A 27284-nucleotide genomic window follows, 5' to 3' on the forward strand; every position below is an offset into this window, starting at 1 on the left:
CATCTAAGGACAATGACAACTAAGTAATGGATTGTATGTCATAATGTCTTAATCTTCATATCATACCTCCCTATCCCCAAGGGTGGTTGATATTTATTCCATCCCAAATGCCCATCTAAGCAATGGATTGTAGCATGTCATAATGTCTTGTATTGACCAATTGTATCGTGTTGTCGACTATATCATGGTAATACAGAGCCAGCATTATACACCCCACAATGCAGCGTTTGGATGTGCTTTGTTAGCAAAGGGATTTTATTGGAGTATTGCCTCCTAATGAGTCGATGACTATTGTGAAGCGATGTGTGCGTGGCTGCAAAGAGATATGGAACAAAGAAGTGAAGGCATGTGGAGACGAGAGCGGTTTAAACTTTCTGGGAATACAAAAACTGCGGAAGACTCTTTTGGAGTTGAAGAGACGGAATCCATGAAGGAATTGTCTGCATCAAGAAGAGATGGGGTAGTTGCTGTGAAAGATGCCCACCTTTTACTACAGTACAGCGTGAGACAATGAGAGTTCACTACAGTGGGAGATTAATGAAATGCACAACTAATTTCAAACACTCTGTGGGATGCAAAACTGAAATATACAATGCTAAAGTAGCGGTGAGGCACTACGAATGATAGAGTGAATTAAGTTTTTCTCTACAAAACATGCAAAATCTGTTGAAATATTCATACAGCCACGTTAAATTTGCTAACATAAGCCTGGTGTTTTTAAAGTTGTTAAAAAAATCATGGTAGAGGTCAAAGTGAGAGGCTACCAAGGTTTGTACGACATAGAAAATTTCAAAATAATATGGTCAAAGTTTTAGACAGTCAATATTTAACATTTCCAGTTAAATTCTGGCATGTTAAATCACATTTGATTGAATGTTTGAAATCTGTTTTTCACTGACTTTCGCATATGCATTAGATTGAAGAGGAGAATTTCTTGTTTTTCACAGAGGCTGTATCCTTAATGAAATGCTCAGGTGAAGGGCCTGTGATAGGCCCAGGGTAATTGAGTGTCTGTTTTGAAAATACAATAACAATCGTGTGCGTTTGGTAGATATTGGATTTATTTCATAGGATACATAAAATTCTTTTTGACTAAAGCCAAGTTTTAAAAGTTCCAGGGAAGAAGTGTAACTCTTTGACAAGGTCTATTGGGTAATTACGGAAACTAAACCCTTGGCCGTTTCTATTGCATCTCTCATCTTCTCCTTTTGCTCCTGCTTGCCTTGTTTGTGTCTTTGCAGATATTTTTTTTTTCTTTCCCAGTCGTTTTGCTTGTAGTTTATTGAAAGGTATCTAAGCTATGCTGTTTCAATCGCTTTTTTCTTAAAATACACAGACTAACTGAGAAATCCAGGAATCTAGTTTAGGATTGTGAGCTGAAAATTATTCAAGATCTCCGCCATACTCATTTATTTGGCTTTAGCTTGGCATCCATAGGCTTTTATATTGACTGGATTTGATCTTGCGTTGGTGTGTTGGAATTTTTTTGTATGGTGTACAAATCCAAGAAATTATGTTATTGTGGAAAGAAGACAATTAAGCCAAATGGTAAAGATAATTATATCTGTAATAATGATACAAATGGCAAAGACATGTCAATGTAGGCTTGGTTAGATGGTAAAGAGGGGTGTTTCAGACCCACCAAACTTCAAATCACCCTAAAGACATGTTTTGCCCCTTGGGGATTTGTCTTGCATAAGGTTCTTTTACGCTGTCAGGACTAGGTAAGTACTTGGTGACTTTGGTGTTTATAAGCAGGTTATATTGATATTTTATTCAAGAGAAGCAAGCTGCTCTTATAGCTCGTGACTTTGGCGTTTGTAGATTGGCTACATTGATTGTTGCAGTAAGAGTAGCAAGGTGCTCTCACAGCGCAGGGTGGATGAGATCTGTGTAAATGAGATTGGTGTGTAAGGTGGGTAAGGTATGTGCCTAGATTGAAATGAAAAATTGAGATACAATATTTATATTAATATAAAATCGACTTAAATAAATTATAGATTAGCATGATTTCTCTTAATTCTCGATTTGTAGTAAAATAAAACTAACTTAAATAAATTATAGACTAGTATGATCTTTCTTAACCTTAGATCTCTTAAATAAATTATAGACTAGCATGATCTCTCTTAACCCTAGATCTTTTAAGCAGGGAAATAAGAGTCCTGAAAGGAAGAAAATATATCTTAGGGTTCAAGAGAAATAAATAGGAGTAGTCTACCTAGGCGGTAGAATGGCCCGTTTTCCGTCACCGGCCGGAAAATCGTCCAGCTCCGGCCACCGGCAATCCCTCCACCCTTCGCCACCCTCCTTCTCCGCCACCCTCCCCTGGCAATCCTGACATTCCCTGCCATTCCCTGACAAAAAAATCCAATGGCAGCGGGAGGGCCTGACATCCCCTGACAGATCGGGGACGAGCTGGAATTGCAGCCGCGGAGTATTATTGCCGGTTCCAATTAGAATTGAGGAAATGGTCACCCGCGCTGCTCACTCACAATCCTCTTCGACTCCGCCTAGGTAGACTACTCCATTCTCTCAGTTGATCCGAGGGTTAAGAAAATGGCGAGCGAGCGCGAGATCCTCGAACTTTCAGGGCCTTGCCATCTCACTACTATCGACTGTTAAAATGCAGGTCGGATTCGAATCACAGGCGATGCATAGCTGCAAGTCTGGTGCAGGGTGTGTACATCCTGGAACGAGATCGGCAGGACCGCGGGTTCGGCCGCGATGCTTTGGCCGAGAAGTGGTGGAGCTTCTTCAACTTCAAGCTTCTTCACCCGCTGGTCGACCTAACTGAGGGTGGTTGTGTTTTCGGCGCCGTATACAAGTGGAGCAAGAAGGCGGCGGGCTTCCAGTTCCGGCCGCCGGGCACGCCCAAGATCGTGGTGGCCTTTAGAGGAACGATTACCAAACCGGGTTCCTTCGCCGGAGACCTAAGGCTAGATCTCCAAATCCTCAGAAATGGACTCCACACGACTGCCCGGTTCCGGACGGCATTCAACGCGGTGCAGAAATACGTTTGCAATCGCGGGCGGGAGAACGTGTGGATCGCCGGGCATTCCCTCGGGGCGGCCATGGCAATGCTCGCGGGCAGGTGGATGGCCGAGGAGGGGCATTTCCTGGAAGCCCATCTCTTCAATCCGCCCTTCGTGTCGACTCCGGTGGACGGAATAAGGGACAAAAAGTTCAAGCGCGGTCTCCACATCGCAACCACCCTGGTGGCTGCCGGGCTGGCCTTGGCGCTCAAGGACAAGTCCAGCCTCTCAGAGTCCCACAACGCCTTCTTCGCCCTGCGCCCGTGGGTTCCTTGCCTCTATGTCAATCCGAGGGACGATCTCTGTTCAGGGTATGTGGGGTATTTCGGCAACTACCAGGGGATGCAACAAATCAGCGCCAGAAGCATTGCGACCTTCGCGACGCGTCATTCGATCAGTGATTGCGTTATGTCCGCGTTTGGGGTGGAGTCGAAGGCGCTGCATCTCATTCCCTCCGCGAGGCTTGCGGTCAGTTTGGTCCCGGCGCCGTATCTCAGGAGCGCACACGGGATCCATCAATGGTGGGCGTCGGATCTCAGGATCCGGTGCAACGAATGCAGGATTCCAGAAGGATTTTAGCAGGGCCAATTGTGATTGCAATTAATGTAATTCCTATTACATAGATGGAATGGCCTGCGATGCCAAAGATTTGATTGCTTGTTAAACGATTTAGACTTTTCCAAAGATTTAGTCTTGAACATACATCTTTGGAAAAGTCTAAATCGTTTAGCAAGCAATCAAATCTTTGGCATCGCAGGCCATTCCATCTATGTAATAGGAATTACATTAATTGCAATCACAATTGGCCCTGCTAAAATCCTTCTGGAATCCTGCATTCGCTGCACCGGATCCTGAGATCCGGCGCCCACCATTGATGGATCCCGTGTGCGCTCCTGAGATCCGGCGCCGGGACCAAACTGACCGCAAGCCTCGCGGAGGGAATGAGATGCAGCGCCTTCGACTCCACCCCAAACGCGGACATAACGCAATCACTGATCGAATGACGCGCCGCGAAGCTCGCAATGCTTCCGGCGCCGATTTGCTGCATCGCCTGGTAGTTGCCGAAATACCCCACATAACCTGAACAGAGATCGTCCCTCGGATTGACATAGAGGCAAGGAACCCACGGGCGCAGGGCGAAGAAGGCGTTGTGGGACTCTGAGAGGCTGGACTTGTCCTTGAGCGCCAAGGCCAGCCCGACAGCCACCAGGGTGGTTGCGATGTGGAGACCGCGCTTGACCTTTTTGTCCCTTATTCTGTCCACCGGAGCCGACACGAAGGGCGGATTGAAGAGATGGGCTTCCAGGAAATGCCCCTCCTCGGCCATCCGCCTGCCCGCGAGCATTGCCATGGCCGCCCCGAGGGAATGCCCGACGATCCACACGTTCTCCCGCCCGCGATCGCAAACGTATTTCTTCACCGCGTCGAATGCCGTCCGGAACCGGGCAGTCGTGTGGAGTCCGTTTCTGAGGATCTGGAGATCCAGCCTTAGGTCTCCGGCGAAGGAACCCGGTTTGGTAATCGTTCCTCTAAAGGCCACCACGATCTTGGGCGCGCCCGGCGGCCGGAACTGGAAGCCCGCCGCCTTCTTGCTCCACTTGTATACGGCGCCGAAAACACAGCCACCCTCAGTTAGGTCGACCAGCGGTGAAGAAGCTTGAAGTTGAAGAAGCTCCACCACTTCTTGGCCAAAGCATCGCGGCCGAACCCGCGGTCCTGCCGATCTCGTTCCAGGATGTACACACCCTGCACCAGACTGGCAGCTATGCATCGCCTGTGATTCGAATCCGACCTGCAATTTAACAGTCGATAGTAGTGAGATGGCAAGGCCCTGAAAGCTCGAGGATCTCACGCTCGCTCGCCATTTTCTTCGCCCCCGGATCAACTGAGAGAATGGAGTAGTCTACCTAGGCCGAGTCGAAGAGGAATGTGAGTGGGCAGCACGGGTGACCATTTCCTCAATTCTAATTTGAACCGGCAATAATACTCCACGGCTGCAATTCCAGCTCGTCCCCGATCTGTCAGGGGATGCCAGGCCCTCCCGCTGCCATCGGATTTTTTTGTCAGGGAATGGCAGGGAATGTCAGGATTGCCTTTTGGAACTTCTGATGTTCAGATTGCCTGTCTCCATTTTCTGATATGCACTCAGTACTTCCTGCAAAAACCATTAAAAGAATTTTTTGCCATTAGAAGTTATTGAAGTTGAGAAGATATAATCTTTGTACTTTCCTACAGAGGTTTTGAATGACTCGTACCTGTAACAAAATTGCCATGATACCACAGGCATGAAAAACAAAGAATCCTGCTTTGCTGTACTTCTCAGGTTCTAGCTCTCTCCTCTGCAAAAATTTAAAGACTCAATTAAAGTATGATATCAAATGAAATTTTTTGTTTATAATAATCACATATATGAAGTGGCCAATTAGGACAAAGGCTTTCCAAGAAATGGTGAAAGGATTCTTTGGGATATGAGCAACTTTTGTGATGGAATAACTTCTACAAGGTGGTAAAAGATTCAGCGTAAATTAGGAAGAGTGACGATTTCTAGAGATGCAGGGATGAAACTAGCTCATTTTAGGCTCATTTAATCACTTTGCCAGATCGTTCACATATCAGTTGGAGAACTGAAGGTTAAGATACAATTCTCATAACTTGGCTTTGATTTGTAGGTTGACCATCTAACTGTTAGATTATTCTGCTTGCTTACAGGGGATACTGTATGTTTAAGAATTGACATGAAGTAGAATGCAATATATTTACAGCCTTGAAGGAAGTTGTAGAAGTTGTAGAGAGAGGTAATCTTGGCCTTAAGATTAAGTTAGGAATAACAAATAATTTCAAAGTGGGAAATGAAGGATTATTCAATAACTGAATGCTGATGAATTTATTCATTGTCTCGCACAAAATATTACCTATGTTTGTAGCTGACAATTTATTTCATTGGATACTCCAGTAAATAAGAAGCAAAATGATCTTGTAAAAGGGAGATATGACTTGGCAGATCTGATATGTTTCTGGTAAGAAAAGCGAGCAAGGTTTAATAAAAAATATTTGATGCAAACGTTTGAATTTGTGAAGGCATGACAAAACGGAGGGATATTTGGTCAAGATTCTGATGCCTTCTTTGATAGTTTGATCCTATTTTATGCAAATAATTTTAACTCTGTTAAATTGTATGACCTTAAGTACACGTATCCAAAAAGATATATCTTGCTATCTTCATTAGAAAAGAGTGCCCTATTGCTCAGGCCCTACATGTGATAATTATGAATGCTATTAGTTGTGTTATCAGGTTAGGTAACAAAGCTTAGTAGTGGAGGTTCCAATTTCTTTGGAAAACAGCAGTTAGGAAGTAATCATTTTTCAGATGAGTACTGTTTCCACAGCTTGGGAATGGCATGTTGATGCAACCCAAACATTACGCAGTGTTTAATGCTTCAAGAGCCAAGGTTAGTTTAAATAAGACTAAAACACTTCCGATAGAAATACTGATAAAGGGCCATAGTTGGAGGATTTAGGATGTTATTGGGTCAAACCTTTGAGGGACTGTGTTCGTTATTGGTTTAAGACTAAGCCAAGTCTAGATCACATGATGTAGGTGGAATAGGATGGGAATAAGTGATGTGATTGGTGATTTTTTATTTGTGGAAGGCTAGGTGTCTGCAAAAGGGTCTTCTTTGATTGGGATTCCGTCAAGATCTTGACACATTTTTAAGGGTTTGACACTATTTTCACCAAGCAATTCCAATTTTTTGAATACTCCAGGCTTTTGCATGGCCCGCTAGACATGTTTAAGATTGAAATTACCTGTTTAGTTCTATTAAGGATGCCCTATCGCTTAAGCCTTGTATGTCATGGTAGGTGCCACTGATTATTTGTTAAGTTCATTATAATAGTAGGTTGAGGCCTTACGTTTTTCGTGTGTGGACACCTGGGCACCCCCATATGTGAAACATCCCTCATTCTTGGCAAACGTTTTGCTTTGGGCTTCACAAATTGGGGGATATCAGGAAATGTTTTGTAGGGCATGCCGCAGTCTTGTGGTGCGGGGAACTCAAGAGCATGTCCCTGTGTAACAATGTGTATGATGTTTATAGGATGGAATTGGATTGATTTTATAAGTCTGCCCTAAGGTCTTCTTTGCAATCATATGTATTAGTCATCTTGCTACAGCCTATGAAAGAATGATTTAGGATTGCAGGTAAAGTTGTTAAAGAATTATTTGTGGTTAGAAGGCAAAGGCAACAGGAAATAAAATGGTATAAGTTGGACATTTTTTGTATGAGAGAGAAGAGTGAGGATTCGGAATGAAGATTGTCATGATATTGGGTCAGCCTTATCTGTGAAGTGGTTGATTACAAACATTTCTGGACATGAGCCTTGGTAAGTTGGTAACCACTAACAAGGAAAAATATCAGGGAAGATCGTGTTAATCAGAAACTTGCATGGAAACACAAGTGTAGCTCATTTATCTCTTATAATAGAGGATCTGATGTTAATTTATCTTTCAAATCTTGGAAGAATTAATCCTATTTAAATACCCCAAACCTAGATAATTGGAGACTTCGATCTTCTACTTACTACAGGTCCATCTGTTGATTCTCTAATAAGTAATAACAGGACAGCTATTGTAAGGAAGCATTTGCCTTCCTGCTATTAGAGAACATATGAAGGGCATTACAGAGTTTGTAGTCTGAAGAATACTGGAATACCAAATTGAAAAAGTTAAAAACGAACCTAAACAAAGAGCTAATGAAACATTATAGTTAAGCTGCAGATGGTCGGTAATTTCAGTGAAGACTTGTGCAAAGACTGCAAATGGAAGAACAATACGCCTCTAACTAAAATAAGAATATGGAATTGTAAGCATTGGTGAAGCAAAACAGAAGGTGGAAAATGGAAGGGATCATATGAGGTTTTTAAGCAAATGTTCTTTGGAGTATAGATTCCATAAAATGGAACCTAAAACTAATATCTCTTTTGGAAAATATCGCTTCAAAATATCTAGGTACAAGGCTTGCTCAGGAGTCAGGAGTTAGGAGCAAAAAATCGATACCATGCTGTGCGATTACCATCATTGGCATGGCCATATGCTGCAAATTTGTTTGGTTATGTTCATGTGTGATGGTTGTTATGGTCTTTATCACTATGGATTCCTGGGATGGTAAATTGTGGTGCAAGAAAAGTGCTTCGTGAACATGAAAATGACACGCTTTTAGTCAGAAAATGATAATATGGTAAGGGCTTTTATGAAAATTCAGATATCACTGTGAATATGAATGAGAAGAAATCAACCTTTGAGTAAAAACTGGGTTCTTACTTTTATCAAGGTCAGTACCATGTGTTACCTGTCAATGTAAGTTCAGCAATCTAGATATTTCTTGCCAACGCCATGTTTTCGGTATGTTGCTAAAAGATGACAGTTCTGACGCTACACTCGTGATTACCATCATTGGCATGGCCATATGCTGAATTTTTTTTTTGGTTATGTTCATATGCAATGGTTGTTATGGTCTTTATCACTGTGGATTCCTGGGATGGGAAATTGTGATGCAAGGAACGTGCTTTGTGAACATGAAAATAACATGCACCCAGACGGGCAATGATAATATGGTAAGGGCTTTTATAAAAATTCAGATATGACACTGAATGTGAATGAGAAGAGTTCAGCCTTAAAGTAAAAACTGGGTTCTTACTTTTATTAACGTCAGTACGTTTTCTGTCAATGTAGGTTCCGCATTCTAGATATTTCTTGCCAATGGAATGCTTTTAGTATGTTGCTAAAAGATGAAAGTTCTAATGCTTCTACTAACTAGCAATTGTCCCAAAAGGTACAAAGAGAGGCCGATAGGATTATTACATTGGAATTGTTGAATTTTTCTAGAAAAGATGTTGGTTCAAGTACTTTCTGGTTATACTCTTTGATCCTTTGTTAATATGGAATTAATAGAATTTTCATCAGAGTAGACTACTTTGATCCAAAACACCCAAAAGAACATAATAAACCCTGAACACGTCAAATATAAATGAGGAGCACAATTCCTAAGAAGAATAATGATAAGTTGTACTGTGACTCCTCAGAGACTAGGAGAATACTCTTGATACCCAAAAGATTGCAATATCAAATGATCATAGACAATTGTGCATGTCAATGATCATAATAATATCGTATATTTACACCAAATATAGACTAATTCTCAGCCATTACTAGTGTAGTCCCAGTTCCAGGACTCCTTAAATTCACTGGAGGGCCATAACAATTACCTCCCTTCTAGGAATGCTTCATTCCAAAAGCATAAGATCCAAATTACTGAAAAAAGTATGACAAGGATTGACAGACAAATATAGATGGACAGTACAGCGCCCAAGAATAATAATAATGATAACTTACAGAACAATTTCTAAGATACTAAGAGAATATAACCCCTAATAAGTTATAACCCAAAATATCATAATTTTATATGATGGTATAGAACAATAAATATGAATTGACTATAATAATCACCTATATATACCAATTCCCAGCCATTACTCATGTAGATCAAATTCCCAAGGATATCTACCCTTTGCTTATACAAGTGACCCTTATATTTGCTAGAAGACCATAACATAGACCCGGCTTAATATATTCCAGTGGTTTAATGATTAACATAAACATTGAGTTTACAAATAATGACAGCCACGAAATACTAAATGTTTTATCAAACATACAGGAGAGATATTTCTGCTGCCAAATCAAAACATAATTGGAGGTGACAATGCCAAACAGATAGCAATAAATGGTTTGAAAACTCAGTACAGTTGAATGGAAATGGCATCAAACAGCAAGCATTCAAAATATTTCCCAAAATTCTTATTGCAAGGTCAAACAGAACACATTCAACCCTGAACCCCTTACAACTACAGTAACTGATTTGGATAAAGACAATTAACCTACCAATAAGAAATGTCAAAAACAGTTAGGTTGCCTACAAACAGTTAACTAGGCAAATAAGAATCATTCAAGATCCACAACAGAACTAAAACGAAAATGGCGAAGCCCGTGCTGAACAAGGGCAATTACAAGCAGGTCATTAATAACGCTGAAACCACAAGCAAATTACAGGGCTCTGGAATTGTTAAAAGGTTCTCTAAGGAATTAGAACAACCATTGTACCTATTTATCTTTTTGTAAGTCTATAATGCCTATATTTATTTCGTAAAGGGGACATCCTTGGACACAGAGTCCAAAGTCCACAAATCACATAGGGTTTTTGCATTTGGTCAGACAGATATTGCAAGACGTCAATCCTATGCATCAAAAAATAATCTCAACATGCTTGTAATGACACAAAACCTCAGAATAGCAAGAATAGAACTATTCAGCTCTTGCAAGCAGGCACTTGGTTCACTTGTAAGTTGTGAGGTCAACAAAGTTTTAAGCCATACATCAGGGTTCTATCCCTGCTGTTGTATGTGCCAAATGAATAGCACATCGAAAAGTGATGAGGCAGGCAGCAAATCCCGGGCCATTTTAGCAGAGTAGATAAGTACCGGCAAGTTCGTGTTATGTAGTGCATCCCTAGACCTCAGGGTGTGTTTCTCGAAGTTTCTTCTAAAAAGAAATAGAAATAGTCAGCTCTTTCAACAAGAAGACTCAGTAAGTGTCTATTGGATGAAATCATACTCTGCTCTCGGTCAGTGTGTTGCTTGCGGAACATTGAGTGGTTTAGAACGATATCATTCATTGCGAGTTACGATAAAAGGTAAATATTAAATTTCAGTCAGTTATTCTCAAAATTGGATACATAATTGCAGTTGAGAAATCCTATAACAGTTATTAGACAGAGGATGGGGACGAAGACAGAATAAAGACCAAAAATAGAAATAGAAAACAGAACTGTCCAAAAACCAGCGTTGAGCAACCAAGGCGGTGCAATCTTGCTAGAAAAGGATACCTAATGATACCCGACAAAAGAATTGCTCAAATTTCGAAACGAAGGCAATGCTTTCTATATTAAGGGTATATAAGATAAAAACCCTACACTTTTCAGTACAGTTGAAAAATACAGTTGCGAATTAGAGTTATTTTAAACTAGAATTTTGCAACGCTAATGTTATTCTAAAATCAAAAAGTATTCTATTCACATATACAAAAATTCGCGCAATATGAAAAACAGAACATTGATTAAAATAAACTTTAAAGTCATCCACTGTCTTGGCGTGATCCGGAAAGGGGTAGTTTGAGTAAGTAATGTGCTTGTCAAAATCTCCATGCATAGCCTGGGGTCATGTCATCACTACATTCCATGGTATGATATGACTCGAGGATTCGAATGAAGAAGTGGACAGCAGAGCAACAAACTCCATCATACCCTCATTCAGCTGTGCATCATCTTCATCAATAATTCATTAACAAAACACATAAGAAGAATAAGCAGACGAAGAATGGCCATCATCATAGGATCACAATAGCAGTAGAGCTTAGAAGAAGAAGAAGAATTTAAAGCACCTCTGCCGATTCAGAAAAGAAGAATAAACAGGCGGTCGCGGGTTCGATTCCTCGCAGCATAAAAACAAAGAAGAAGAAGGTCGCCCCCTCCCTTCTCCTCCCGCTTTGCTCTTTTACAACGGCTCGCCTGCAAACAATTGGGTGGAGGCAGATTTAATCTGCGTTTAGGTCATGCGGGCAGTTGCGAAAACAACTCTTGAGTTGAAATGAAAGAGAAAAGGATCTCCAGGGCTGTCGACTGCTGCCAAGGGCCTGTAAACAAACAGACCTCTGGATCAAAATAAAACTAACATGGCTGTTTCTCGTGATGCAAAAGAAAAAATGACCTGCTTGAATTTACCACAATTCTTCACCTCCAACCGCATCAAAGCTTTCTGCAGATCTATTAACATGTCAGCCCACTACAACAATTACAACAGAAGGCAGATCCACGCTTTCCCACATCGTGGAGGTGGACACCGTGAATCGAACCCTTGACCTTGGCTCGGGAAGACTGTACAGCACTCGCCTGATAACGGTGAATACCCCCGGCCCGTGGTGGGTGCAGAAGGTAATCGGTCAAAACGTGTGCCACTCCGTTGAGTCGTCGGTAGTGGACATAAAGGATCGATCGATGGAGATGGTGACGCGGAATGTTACTCTGAAGAATTTCATCGAGGTGGACGAGAAATGTTCGTTCGCCCCGCATCCTCAGCATCCGCAGTGGACGCTCTTCAAGCAGGAGACGAGCATACGTTGCGCCACTCTCTCGGCTCTGGTATCGCTCCAGATAATAAGGTTGGCTTCCCTACAATTATTCAATCGTCCATGGATATGAATATACGGATGGAAATGGATATTAGTTAATTTAGTGGATACATCGATCGATCATCTGCTGCTGCTCCTCCATCATCTGCTGCTGCTCCTCCTTCTATCGCTGCTGGTTTGGTTTAGTTATCAAACTCAGGGAAGAAGAACAGCACAATGACAGGGAAAAAGCAGTAAAAATATCTTCAAGAGTCACATAAAAAAAATGGAAAAAAGCAGTAAGAAACTTAATGTGTATTTGGAAAAAGCAATGGAAAAAAGCAGTAAGAAACTTAATGTGTATTTGGAAAAAGCAGTGACACTTCAAATCAATGGTTGAAAGTGTCTCACTTGATCCAACGGAGCAGGGTAAAAGTGTCTCACTTGATCCATATTTAGGTCGATAGGCCTTCCAGAAGAGTTCTCAGTATGCTCTAGGACCCCATCAGCAGGGGATAGATGAAAGTCTAACTGTAAAGTTGGCATTCAGAGCCTCAACAATCCCCTGCATTGTCCTGCAAGATTTGGTCTTGGACCTCACTTGAAGTCCATTTAGTGGGATGTTTGCCTAGGATTTGTTCTTGTGCTAGTTCTTCTGGATCTTGATATTTAGGAGCCATTGTTGCTATCATCTTTGCAGCTTCAACCCACTTGAGATCACATGGATTAATGTCATCTAGTTCAAACCCATACACTTGTCCTTGCGATAGCTTTTTTGCTTTTAGACCTTGTCCTTCCAGAAGCTTTCTTCTTCACGGTTTGCTAACATGTACGGGATTCAGGTTGTGAAGATGGAGGAGCTTGGTTTAAGGGACTCTATTGCAGGATTTTTTGGGCTTCTCTCTGTCGTTGATGAGGCATGCCAAGTGACCAGTTTTGAAGCAGATCGTGCAGTTGAAAGGGATATTTTCTATTCTAATGGTTTCTTTAAGTGTAATCTGACAGCGAAAAAATTATTGAGGGTGGCAGCAGTTTGCTGAGTTATAGGTCAATGCCTCAGCTGTTATTTTGGAAACATCAGTAAAGTTCCTGGGGTGTGCATTAGTTGTGTAAAGACTGTGTCATGCCAGAATTCCATAGGGAGCTTATGTGGCTTCACCTTTACAGTGATTGAGGCTCAAGTTTCTTTGAAGGATCAAAGCCCACCAACCAAAGTTTCATAAAAAAGATCTGCCCTTCTCATCATCAAAGGGCCTCCTTCAAACGCTGGAGATTTGTCAACAGGGTTGGAGAAAAGACCAAGAAGTAGCCTCTTGACAACAGTCTGATGGCTCTATCATTTGCAGCTTCCAATTTTACCTGGCTCGACTGGCTATTGTGTCTGTTGAGGACCAAATGCCCATGAATCAACAAGTCAGATCTGAGTGCAGTAGGATTTCAAATTTCAATTAGGCTTGCAAGAGGTTGAGGCTTAAGGATGATCACGGGTTGCTGTGACTTCAAAAACTGTGTTTTGCTTGGCAGTCAAGGAAAATTTCCTCCCTCCCTTTTCCTTAGCAAGGGTGGCCAACTATTCTACTAATGTCTTTGAAGTTTGAATCCATTCAAAAATTCTAAAGGCTCAGGACTGCAAACCCTATCACAACCAAAAATAGACGTGTCACAGACAAAGCACAGAAAATAAAGGAGAAGAACGAGAGTTAGAGACATCGAAAACCTGAAAGTGTCAAAACTCATATCACTCTCCTCTATCAATCTACATGATATATGTAATAATATGATTATTTATTGGTCATGACTCGTAGAAAAGGGTCTTGAAATGTGTTAACCTTAAATCAGTACAAAATTGGCTTTTGAACAAATCGGGACAAAGAGAGGCCGATAGGATTATTAAATCGAATTGTTCTAGAAAAATTAAGGTGATTAATAACAAATAAAATAACCTTATTAATTTTTCTAGAAGAGTTAAAGTGATTAGTAACAAATAAAATAACCTTACTAATCACCAAACTAATCTAACTTCATTCCTATGGGTCCATCTCATTCCCAAATATTCCAAAACATTTCTAAAAATGGAAATTCGAATTAAATTCAACTGGAATGATTATTTCTTTACATTTAAATACACTGCTCCCGAATTCATAAATATGGCATGTCAGAAGGAGATAAAACTAATATTATATAAACATGTACATGGACTCAATTTTTTTAATATAATAAAAATTAAAAAATTAAAATATAACTAAAATCAATCATGTTATAATTTCATTTTAAATTAAAAATTATATAAATTTTAATCTAAATTGATGATACCCTAATTTTAACGCTAATTATGATTTATCAGCAAAGAGGGTTATAGGTTTTGTACTTACCTGGAAAAATTCGATGAATGCCTCTGACAACTGCACATACAAGTAAACACGTACGAATAAGACATCTCGGAATACTTATTGCCTATTCAATGCTCTCTCCGCTGTAAAAATAAAACACTAATTGCATGTCACAATCGCTTTTATTATGATTTTCATAGGAGCGTTCAATAGACAACCCCGAAAACTATCGGGAAATGAGAATGTGAAGTGAATTTTCCTGAGAAAAGGAATTGAAGCATAAACGGGAGTTAACAAACATTTATAAAGGGTTTCTAGGCTACCTCAATTATTCTCTGCATCCGAATCAATCATAAAAAGCTTCCATTATTATCGTGGAAATTCTCAGCGAGAATTGGAGCATGAGCGGGAGCCACCAAATACTTAAAGAGGTTTTCTCAGCTACCTCTACTCTGCATTACAAATCAATCACGAAAACCTTCAATATTACTGTGGAAAATTCTGATTACATGTTAAAAATTTTAACAGATCAAACCAAAATGAAAAGTATCTAGCCAAAAAGGACAGATCTGATGCTGCTTGAAAAACGGCCATTGATTTGAGGTTCAAAGGCGAGACAAAGTGTAAAGCCCGCGTGTTGAACACTTTCCACGATAATGAGCTCTATTGCTGTTTATCTGAGTCATCTCACAGAATATGCAGTGAGCAGAGCGGGACTACTCCACTTCAAACCCTTTGGTTCGGTTCTGGGAATGGTTTGTTGGTCACCTGCCAGGCCACTCTAAACCTATCAAGATAGTGGTCACGAGAAACGAGAATCTCACAAAAATGAATAAGAAGAAGATTAGGAATACATGAGAATGACGATAAGAATGGGATTGATTGATATCGATCAATCCACTTGGAAATTCAAGCAGATTTGATTAAAAAACAAAAATGCTAGAGACCAAAAAGGCGTAAAAATGAAGATCCCAGAGACCAAGACCAGGGAAAATGATATGCAATCCATGTTAATGAGAAAGGGCATGTCAATGCGCCCTGTAATGCTTGGAGGTGGAATAAACACTGCTCATAACCCAGGATTCGAGGTTAACGTAAACGTCGAGGATCCTAGATCTGATGACCTCAAGCTTTCTAATAATGGTTGCCAACTTGACTTCAAGATTCTCAATTTTGGTTCCGAGCTTCCAAATGCTTCAAGAAGAAGCCTGAATTGAAGGAAATTGATGAAGATGCTATTCTTCATGACGACGAGGCTAAAAATGCCTAAGTACAAGTGCACAAACCTGCAACAACCTTTTCATTTCTATTATGGAAGCAGTTTCATTCCTATTAGGGAAAGCAAGACAGTTAAGCAATATGGCTAATAGAAAATAAAAAAATGTTAAACAGCCGGCCTAATTAATGATAAGCTAGTGCTTGCCAAAAGCCAGCGAAGATAGAAAAAGCAGTGAAAATATCTTGCCATGTCAAGAAGGCAATTTTACTGATATTTGGAAAAAGCAGTAAAAATATCTTGCCATGTCAAGAAGGCAACTCAACTGATATTTGGAAAAAGCAGTCATGAGAACAAGTGCTAAGAGAAACAATGCTGCCAGTTGAGTAAGTTGGCTTATGCTAATGGATTCCATGTTAAGTGAAGCAGAGAGATGTATGTCAATATGTAAGTGCAGAAGGTAGTTATGTTTTGTAGACGAGAAATTAGGAATTGCTTTTGCCAATTTATAAAAGAGTTCAACGTGTTTGCAAGCTGGTTTTAAGTGTGAATGGAATTGAGCTTTTGGGAATATTTTACTGCAAGCAAGAGGTAATCATTTGAAAAGATTGAAACAGTGGGTAATGGATGTTTGTATAGGCTTGTTCAACCTCGTGGAATGAGCATTTTTGGAACCTGTGTGCTAAAAGAGATGCAACCGAAAAGTTCTGTACAACCAAATAGGGAGACCCGTGCAAGATCGCAACACTTCAATACTGGATAAATTTCTGACAGGTGCAGAAATAAATACATATACGGACTGATTTGAAATGGAGTTGAAATACTTCAAGATCAGATTGGAGAGGATATAATCCAATATGAAGAGCATTTATTGGAGCAAACCGGTGTTTAATGATCGCCATAAAACAAAAAACTTACCATTTCAATGTTGCAAGATGCAAGGTGCGGAATTTGATATGCAATCGGTGCAGTTAAGTGAGCAATCGGTGCAATTAAGTGATCTATCTGACATCGGAGGCAGATGGCATATGAAATGATGTATGTGACAGCAAAAGTAAATCGGAAATTAAGTGATGTATCTGACATCAGAAGCAAATCTCAAATAAAATCTTGGTGTTAGATTGCAAGTGGGGTTTTGGCAGTTGAGTGCGACAGGCTCGAACTTCTCGTTGCACAGAAGAAAGGATATGACAGTCAGCGATATGACAATCTATAAAGGGAAAGAGTGGAAGTAATGAGGGGAAGATACATACCCATAACTCCACTCTGCATAAGCATAGGGTTCTATAGATGGAAAGTAGAATTTACATAAAATGGCTAAGCTGTGGTTTTATGTGTTATTGTCATTTTGTGAAGAGACATGAAAAAGCAATAGGGGCCACGTGAAATCCTGGCTGACTTTGATGGAAGGGTACTCCATGCTCATGCATTAATGTTAATGCACTATTTCAAAAATATCTCACAATCTGGTCAGAAAAGAGGTCAACTTAGAGGTGAAACAATTGACCTTTTCACATACCATACAATAAAATCTCATTCAGATTGGACAAGCATAATATTCCTGTCTGCATGGGAGAAATCTTAAGTGTCCATACCAAGATGGAAATATACTCGAAAGGGTAATAGGATCTAAAAACCTAGTTATGCAATTGACAAACTAGGTTAGGTTTGAGATGTCAAGGGTGCCAGGTTCTGTTTTTGTTGTTTCTTCAAAGGTTTTTACATTTTTCAAACTTATAAAATTGCTTTTCCTTATTTATTGAAGGAGATCTTTATTCCTAAATTTAATTCTACAGGGTTCCAAGTTCTACTTCATCGTTTCTCAACATTCATATTTTTTCTTTAGCTTCAGAAACAGTACAGTTGAGTTGTGTTTTAAACTTCAAAATCTCAACATTTGCAAAGTTGAGACCCTTATATATAGATTACTGTGCATTGGAAGAAAGCTGCAGATGTTTGAACTTTGAACACATATTTGATAGACAGTTAACCTACAAATATTGATAAGCAAGTGCATATCAATATGGTCCATAAGGCAATTAGATTTGAGGCAAAGAATTGCTTCCTGTCTCTAGATATTGCTAGGAGAGCAGAATGCCAAACACCAAACTATATGATCAAACCAATAACTTGTTTCATTTGTCACTGCTTGAATTAATAGATCATTTTCATCTATATCTTAAAAGGGACAAACAAGGAGCATAAAAGTTATATTTCTTTGTCTCCATGTAATAAAAGCCCTAATATGTGTTAATTATTGGCAGATTTATTTTTTCTTCAATAGTTATGTCACTTATTCTAGTGGATGAGAACCAAAAGATACTTACAGACTGATATGCTGTAGTCCAATCACACAACTCTTTATGCTATAAAGCACAAAAAGTGATGCACCATAAAAACAAGTAAACAAATAAAAAAGATGAAAATTTAAAGGAAAACGAGCTGAAACATTAAATCAGATTCACGCTCAACTTGGGCAGTAAGCACTGAAAACAATAATTTAATTTTCAGCATGTATTTTTTCCTGGTCAGATTAATTTCCAGTACTGTAAAAGCAGACTGGACCAGGGCAGTTAATTGCTAACTGTCACTTCTAAGAATCAAAAATTATTTCTATGAATGTAAAAGCAGACTGGACCAGGGCAGTCCATTGCTAACTGTCACTTCTAAGAATCAAAAATTATTTCTATGAATCAGAAGTTAGTGGTCTGATTGTGTGTTATCCAAGAAATACAGTATGATCAGGGAAACCATTTCCACATACAGATTGAAGTAAATGAACTCAAATAAGATTCTTGTCATTCTAACTGATCATATTCAATAGAGAATATGAGTAATAATTTTATGGAAAACAATTTAATATAACGAGCTGTAACAATCCACAATTCTAAGTAGAGCTAAATATTATTACAAGTTACAACTTAAGAACCACTCAGACAAGAAATGAACATTCTGGAATCCATAGCAAAAGGGTTTGGCAAAGCGTTTTGTTCTTTTGGCATTTTTGCCATATCAGCAAAAGCAGGAATCTCCTCCTTCTGAGATGGCAAAAGAAGTGTTTGCGTATCCAAACTAGCTATAGAAGGAAAATAAAACTTGCAGTTCAAACTGAGGCTTTAAATAACAGATCCCACTTAGAATTTGCTGTGATCTATTTTAACAATTCGTAAGTCTTCACTCTTTGGCCCAACACCAAATGAGAAGAAAAGGGCTAAAACACTGGGCAAATTGAGAAGTTTTAAAAACAATAATTATTGACTCTGGCAAATGTTCAAAACTTGAACAATGATTTTTCAAAAAGAATTACATAGCCGGAACAAGAATCGATGTCTGAAACACAAAACCGCTATGTTATGCATGGAATAAAGCAATTGTTCATACCTGGTCTCCAGTTACACAACTGAAAGCATAGGAAAAGTGTAAGAATCAAGCAGAAAATATGCACTTACTAGTAATCATGCCAGCCCACCAAAGTGGCTCATATAAGTATGTATAGCCGCGTACTCCCGCAGGACATTGCCATGTGCACTGTCGTTTCATTAAAATCAGTACGTTCCAAAAACTATAAACTAGGACAAATAAATATAATGCTGATAAAAGGTTCCAAAGAAGCCGTGTTGACCATTTATGTAGCTGACCAAGGTTTGCATTTGAATTCCTATTATTCAACACTCCAAATGGAGAATTGGAGCCATAATTGAGGTTAGAAACAGAACACTTAAACCACTTCTTTACTATAAGCAGGATCAACCTTGATTACATATGGACTGTAAATGGCAGCATAATAAGGGAAATGCAAAGTTAAAAATAAAAATAAAAACAAAACAATTCATGGCATTTTAACTAAGCAAACCAGAGATGTGCTTTAATCTTGCAACTTGAGAGTGAGCATCCTATGAACAAAGTTCAGCAGGAGAATTTTTTTTACCAAAACCTTAAAGCTACTATCCAAACAAGCATTTAAGGCAAAAGGCCAATGTTAAATGCGGTCTCCTTGATGACAGTGATTTTGAATATCCAGGAACAAGAATTTGAGTGCTTAGTTGTGAAAAACTTTTCTCCGTCTACAAATTCAGCGAATCGCACCTTGATAAACAGAAAAGCCAAATTTATGGGCTTGCATGCTACTGCATAGATGTCTAAACTCTTTCCTAACAAAATGACTGTGAAGATGCCTCAAGTATTAAATATTCTTCCAAATTTCTCATTTTAAATATAGGAATAATCACTTATCGTTGATTGGAATCCCTTGAGGAAGAGGTTTTGAGAAGCTTCTAGGTTGATGGCAGATTTAGTTGCCCAGATAATTTTGATATAAAGGAATGAACTAAATTGCATGATCAGGCCAGGAGTTTTTTCCCTTACAGGACAACAGACCTGTGGACACTGCTTAGCCCAAAAGTCCACTAACCAATGAGAGAGTACAACAAAAGTATTCCTGCATAACCAAGTGCTGCAAGATGTGATAGCTCAACATGCAGCCTATTTGGAAATAAAATATAAACTGGCCTGAACCTCAGCTGGTCATGTGCTTTGAGGATTGTATGTGTGTGTGTACATATGTTTAGGATGCTAAAATGACTTATGCTGAGCCAACCTGAGTTTGACCCAGAGCCAACCGATGACGGCACGGGTAATGATGTTATTTTCAGAGGATTTGGAGGGTCGATATTTGTAAACATTCATTCTGATGTGGTTTGAAAGAGTATATTTGATGATGACACCACCCTAATAACTTTCATGCTGATTGCTAGAGCTGATATTCTACTTTCATTGTTGAAAGGGCAGTGTTTTACTTTGAAACCATGCAATCAATTGGAAGGCATTAAGAACCATATGTTGCATATGTAAAGAAAGGATATCAGTTCTGTCCATCAAATTGATTCAAGCATTTTCTTTATACGTGAATATTGTGAAAGAATAACGCATACCAGAATACTGCGGTTTGCAACAGATCGCCAATTGAAGTGCAAAGGCAGTCAAATTGAACTGGACCTCAAACGTTATAGCAATTCACTGGTCTGAAACCGTAATGTATAAAAGCAAAGACAAACTCTATCGTAACAAGGTAAAGACAGAGCTTTTAAACAAGTTAAAGACAAAGCTTTTAAATAGACACTTGTCACACATGCAAAAAGAAATGTATAATACAAAAACATATTTCAAACACTTAAAATACCGTGGGGCCCACAACTTTACCTCTGTCTCGTTTGAATGTCCAACGTGTCTACCTCCTAGCTAACCAACGTGAAAGCAGGAGTTCCGGGTTCACCACTGGATACTACAAGGCTTAACCCTGAACCCTACCACCATTCCCACCAGAAGAGAGAGCCAATTTGCCATACGTGAGAAACGATGATTGCATGTTCCCATCAGACAACAAAAGGGAAGTACTTACCACAGAGAAGTCAGTCCTTACCGCCGCCGAAAGAGAAGACCCCATAATCGCATACCCGGTATATTTCATTCATTACCCCTTTCATTCATACCCCGGTTGGGGGAGGGCTGACCTAACTTGAGGTCTAGGGACGGGAACACACTGGAGTCGAACCAGTCATTGCGTAACCATCACGGCATTCTGTTTTCGCAATATATATTCCCACAGGGGCGTGTCTTTCTACCAGCGACTGCAAACAAGCCCCACTACCCGGTAATAAGCTAACAGGGCAGGGTACGGGGAGGGAGAGGGGAGAAAGGAGAGGGGAATAAGAGAAAGGAGAAAAGGAAAAAGGATAAAGAAGGGGAAATAAGGGAAAGGAGAAAGGACCCGACATTAAATTCAAAAACTAAACAGAGGCTTCTCGAGCCATGGCTAGCTCTCAGAGAATTTCATTCTCTTCGCTGTAGAAATCAAAGGTCGGGTTAACAGCAATTGATGAACTCAGGAAGCAGGCGCTTCGCACGAATGTGATTGGAATCTGATGCTGCTTATGGATGGGTTGAGCTGCATCCTGAGGTCTTGCTTGGGTTGCTTCGGTCTATCCAAGCAAATGAAAACGGATCGAGGGGCCCTCATACAGAGGTCTGTAGCGGACAACAGAAAGCGTACAATAGCGGGCATCATACGGACTTAAAACAGGCATAAAGCATACAGGAAGCGTACACGGACTTAAAGGGGACATCATACCGAGACAGGAAGCATATAGAAAGCGTACATCATGCGGACAGAAAGCTCCCAGAATGGTTCATGGTCGAGGGGCGAATCTATAGCGAACGAGTTCCACTTCTTCCTCAATCCACTCTAAGAAAAAGGCAAGTATAGCTACTCTACTTTAGAGTCGATCCATCTTTCGCTTCTCCCTCGGGGTCTCAATCAAATAGGGTATGTGGTCCCTCGGGGTTTCACTACCTCTGAAGAGGCCTCCCCAAGAGATTTGTCAGATGAGGGCAGTTCGGTTGCCCTAAAAGCTAAAAACCATCATCACAGGAAAAAGCTTATGGTCCCAATATATATTTCTGTTGGGAAGAATAATGAGATGAATATAACAAAAGCTTACCTGAGTCGTGAGTCGGGATTGAGGAGATTATAATGGGTACTGAAGGAGATATTGGCGAGTCTGAGATATATGTAGGCAGGTAGGCAAACTGGGCATGCGGTGGGGAGTCCGTAAGCTGATTTTCTTACGACCAGGTGCAAACCCATCTCCGCCTTCTCCTTCTTGTTGCTCCATATTTTTATCTCTGCAAGCAATTTTTTTCTGTCAACGCTACGCCAACAGACTCTGATGTTCACAAATTTTGCGTTTTAAGAGCAAATATGGACTACCATCTGCTTTTTGGATTCACATGGAGTACCCATACCAATTCTAAAATCTGGAGAATCAGAAGCTCTCAGTATATACGCAAAGAACAGCGTTATGTAAACAGAATAGGGCAATATAACAACTGGCACATGCAGCATGCAGGACACGCAAAACAGGTAAAAAACAACTTAGGATAAATGAAGTTGTCCGCACATCGGGCCAAGTGAGGTGGGCAATAAGAGGGTAAACTGAAAACTTTGGATAAAGTTTTCTGGCGAACAAAGTGCCCAACATAAAGTTTGGTTAACCAGTGAATAACCGGCAGAAATTGATGGTCAACGCGCATTTTAATAGCCAGTCAACGGCCTATCGAATGTTATAGTCCCTGCTATGCCGGAGGCAGGGACTAATAACGCATATGGAGTGAAGTTAGCAAAGTTAATTGTTGACTTTGCTGTGTGTATATGAAATATGTAAATTACATAGTTGGAGTATCTTTTAAGTTAATGGTAAAACTAGCATTTGTCCCAAAAGGTACAAAGAAAAGCCGATAGGATTATTAAATTGGAATTGTTGAATTTTTCTAGAAGAGATGTTGGTTCAAACCTGCAATTTGAGTTGGCTAAAGGCTTTCTAATTGTTTTTTATTATGGTAAAATTATATTGATAATTCATTGGTTTTACTTTCAAAAGCTTGAATTTGAAGGGTACCTTACAGTGTGTATGCAAGATTGCAATGGGTTCTGCCCCAAAAAATGCTACTAGATCTAAACAAGCAGAGCCATAAACCTGAAAATTTTTCAATAATAGGACCTGCTTGGGACAAGCATAATCCTTACTCCACTCCAAATAAGAGTTGCAGTATACGGATTAGGATACTATGCAGGAAAGCATGCCTTATGAACAGAAAAGGCAAAAGATAACAGTGTTTTAATTTCCATATGCAAGGCCTTCATAGATTGCCCCATGACAGCATAAAAGGAACTAACAATATAAAACACGCATCCATAACAGCAAAGGTAAAAGAGCAGCAAACATGCATTCATCCAAAAAATTGCAGCAGGGAAATAGCCAAACAATATATATCTTCTTCCATTAATCATAGGAAGAGAGGTATAAAGCATGCTTTCAGAGCAGAAAAGATAAAAGCTAACAGTGCTAAGTGTTAGCTCCCATAAGTAAGGCATTCACAGTTTGCTCCATAACAGCATAAAAGGAACAAACAGAATAAAACATGTATCCATAACACCAGAAGGTAAAGGACAGCAAATATCCATTCATCCAAAAAAATTGCAGCAGTCAAATATCCATTCATCCAAAAAAATGCAGGAGTCAAATAGTCAAATGACGTATATCTTCTTCTATTTATCATATGACAAGCAATATACTTCCATCAATTCAAAAACCCTTACAGACCAGTACCGTCTCTTACCCTATTCAAAAGAATATGGTTTCTAGCTTAAATAGTTATCTGTGATGAAGTACATTTGAACCAGCGCTTAAGCCCACTAATTCAAAATACAAAGTAAAATCGCTTAATACAAATAAATTCTTTCAAAATACAATTTAAAATTGCTTCATACATTTAAGGTCTTGATTGCTTAAAGTTCCTCTAACAATAAGGAAAAATACTTGGAACTTTTGGATACTGTCCAGAAAGCAAAGGTAATTTTGGTGCTTACCATTTACCTGGGTGATTCCAGTCCCATTCAGAATTAAAAACATCCACGAGCAGAATAGACCTCTGTAACATTCTGATGGGCAACAATGTGAACCCTTGTAAGAACAGATTAGGAACAATGGATATATCAGACAAGGACCACTTTATCCCCACAACAGGAAACCACAGACAAATTGCTTTCAACGACAATGTAACAGAGCCTTGAGTTCCATATTGTGATACATTTATCCAACAAGGGTTGCCGCATCCTCACAATAGGAAAGCAAAGGTAGTTTGCTTTCCACAGCAAACTAACAGAGCCTCATGTTCCACATTGTGCTCTCCATCCATAACATTACAGCCCATATAGCCTTGCCGTGTTAGATATATTCACAAGTTATAGAAAACATACGAAATAGAACTGTCCCAAACAACCAGGTAAAACCCACCATCCTAAACAGTCAGGCAGAACCTACCTCCTGAACAACCAGGCAGAACACACTCAATAAGTAACAATAAGGGAAGCCGCACATTTGCACTACATCAGACTTCTACGTAAATTTTGAAAAGATATAAGTGCATGAAGAAAAGCTTCAAAGAACAAAAAAATAACGAAATACAGTCAGTAATATCAATGACATCGGCGTAAAATCTTTGGATTATGAATTCTTTTCCAAAAGCCAAAAGGTAGAGCCCATAAACAAGAAAAGCAAATACATAATTTCGCAGGCAGAAAAGATATGGCTGATCAAGATCAGCTAATTTTTAATTAGTGATAGAGGGAAAAGCATTAAAGGTCGCACGAATACCTTCTTAGCCCCTCGCACATCCCGAGGTTTCTCCCGGTCGGACGATCAGCCATTGCCACAATTTCAGTTGTAAAAGGCCACCAGAGCTTTTAACAGCGAGCTATTAAACATCGGAAGAAGAATCTGCAGGCTTCCATGTATGGAATCGGTCTGCGCGTCTTTGAAATATGAAGCTGAGAAACAAGGAAACCTCCACAATTGACGCAGGAAGCTAAGGCCAATAGCAGATACAACTGAATTAGGGCCGATCACTTGAGAATGAGGGAATTCTTGCGTTAGCTCAGGGGCACAGAGCCCCTTTAAGGATGGATAGCTCGATATTTTCTCAGGAATTCCCTATCTTTTCGTGCAAACAATGTGACAAATAGAAAGTTGTGTCTTTTTCCAAGTGTGAAATAGGGCACAGCGTTAAATGGTACGCTGTAAAATCGGCAGCAGAAAGCAAATTTCAAATCAACGGTTGAGAGTGTCTCACCTGATCCAACAGAGTAGGGTAAAAGTGTTGACGATTGTTGATGCATAGGAAGGCCTATCGACCTAATTAAAATTGCTTCATACATTTAAGGTCTTGATTGCTTAAAGTTCCTCTAACAATAAGGAAAAATACTTGGAACTTTTGGATACTGTCCAGAAAGCAAAGGTAATTTTGGTGTTTACCATTTACCTGGGTGATTCCAGTCCCATTCAGAATTAAAAACATCCACGAGCAGAATAGACCTCTGTAACATTCTGATGGGCAACAATGTGAACCCTTGTAAGAACAGATTAGGAACAATGGATATATCAGACAAGGACCACTTTATCCCCACAACAGGAAACCAGAGACAAATTGCTTTCAACGACAATGAAATAGAGCCTTGAGTTCCATATTGTGATACATTTATCCAACAAGGGTTGCCGCATCCCCACAATAGGAAAGCAAAGGTAGTTTGCTTTCAACAGCAAACCAACAGAGCCTCACGTTCCACATTGTGCTCTCCATCCATAACATTACAGCCCATATAGCCTTGCCGTGTTAGATATATTCACAAGTTATAGAAAACATACGAAATAGAACTGTCCCAAACAACCAGGTAAAACCCACCATCCTAAACAGTCAGGCAGAACCTGCCTCCTGAACAACCAGGCAGAACACACTCAATAAGTAATAATAAGGGAAGCCGCACATTTGCACTACATCAGACTTCTACGTAAATTTTGAAAAGATATAAGTGCATGAAGAAAAGCTTCAAAGAACAAAAAAATAACGAAATACAGTCAATAATATCAATGACATCGGCGTAAAATCTTTGGATTATGAATTCTTTTCCAAAAGCCAAAAGGTAGCGCCCATAAACAAGAAAAGCAAATACATAATTTCGCAGGCAGAAAAGATATGGCTGATCAAGATCAGCTAATTTTTAATTAGTGATAGAGGGAAAAGCATTAAAGGTCGCACGAATACCTTCTTAGCCCCTCGCACATCCCGAGGTTTCTCCCGGTCGGACGATCAGCCATTGCCACAATTTCAGTTGTAAAAGGCCACCAGAGCTTTTAACAGCGAGCTATTAAACATCGGAAGAAGAATCTGCAGGCTTCCATGTATGGAATCGGTCTGCGCGTCTTTGAAATATGAAGGTGAGAAACAAGGAAACCTCCACAATTGACGCAGGAAGCTAAGGCCAGTAGCAGATACAACTGAATTAGGGCCGATCACTTGAGAATGAGGGAATTCCTGCGTTAGCTCAGGGGCACAGAGCCCCTTTAAGGATGGATAGCTCGATATTTTATCAGGAATTCCCTATCTTTTCGTGCAAACAGTGTGACAAATAGAAAGTTGTGTCTTTTTCCAAGTATGAAATAGGGCACAGCGTTAAATGGTACGCTGTAAAATCGGCCGCAGAAAGCAAATTTCAAATCAACGGTTGAGTGTCTCACCTGATCCAACAGAGTAGGGTAAAAGTGTTGATTATTGTTGATGCATTGGAAGGCCTATCGCCCTAAATATATAAAAAATATTAGTGTGTAGATTTTTGGTATCCACTTAATAATGAATATGGAGTAAAGTTAGCAGGTCAGGTTTAAGGAATTTGCAATTTTATAATTTGGGTGTATTTTAAGTTAATGGTAAAAGTAGTTGTTTAGTTTAGTTGTATCACTGTGATTTGAAGATGTTATGTAAAATTGAGGTTCAAATATTTTGATTTACATTGTGGAACGTGTATGGATTGGGATAGGGAGTATATGGGTTCACTTAGAGGTTGTAGTAGTAGATCTCATGTGAGTAGAAGTCCATGT

At 39.8% G+C, this 27284-nt stretch overlaps 2 pseudogenes across 1 annotated transcript; one reads left to right on the forward strand and one right to left on the reverse strand.

Annotated features, from left to right (window-relative positions):
• The first annotated feature begins 2224 nt into the window (after positions 1–2224).
• On the forward strand, positions 2225–3611 carry LOC149149312 (GDSL esterase/lipase At4g10955 pseudogene; annotated as a pseudogene).
• Positions 3612–3769: 158 nt separating this feature from the next.
• On the reverse strand, positions 3770–26952 carry LOC149149313 (GDSL esterase/lipase At4g10955 pseudogene; annotated as a pseudogene). Its single transcript, XR_016263599.1, has 7 exons — positions 26452–26952; positions 25008–26121; positions 19245–19323; positions 14903–15031; positions 14622–14722; positions 5288–5371; positions 3770–5187 (listed from the first exon to the last, which is right to left on the reverse strand). The product of XR_016263599.1 is annotated as a GDSL esterase/lipase At4g10955 pseudogene (transcript).
• Positions 26953–27284: the final 332 nt, after the last annotated feature.

This window comes from Pinus tabuliformis, chromosome 9 (genome assembly GCF_031772625.1).
Source record: "Pinus tabuliformis cultivar Carrire ecotype Pingquan chromosome 9, CPIR1, whole genome shotgun sequence".
Lineage (NCBI taxonomy): Eukaryota > Viridiplantae > Streptophyta > Pinopsida > Pinales > Pinaceae > Pinus > Pinus tabuliformis.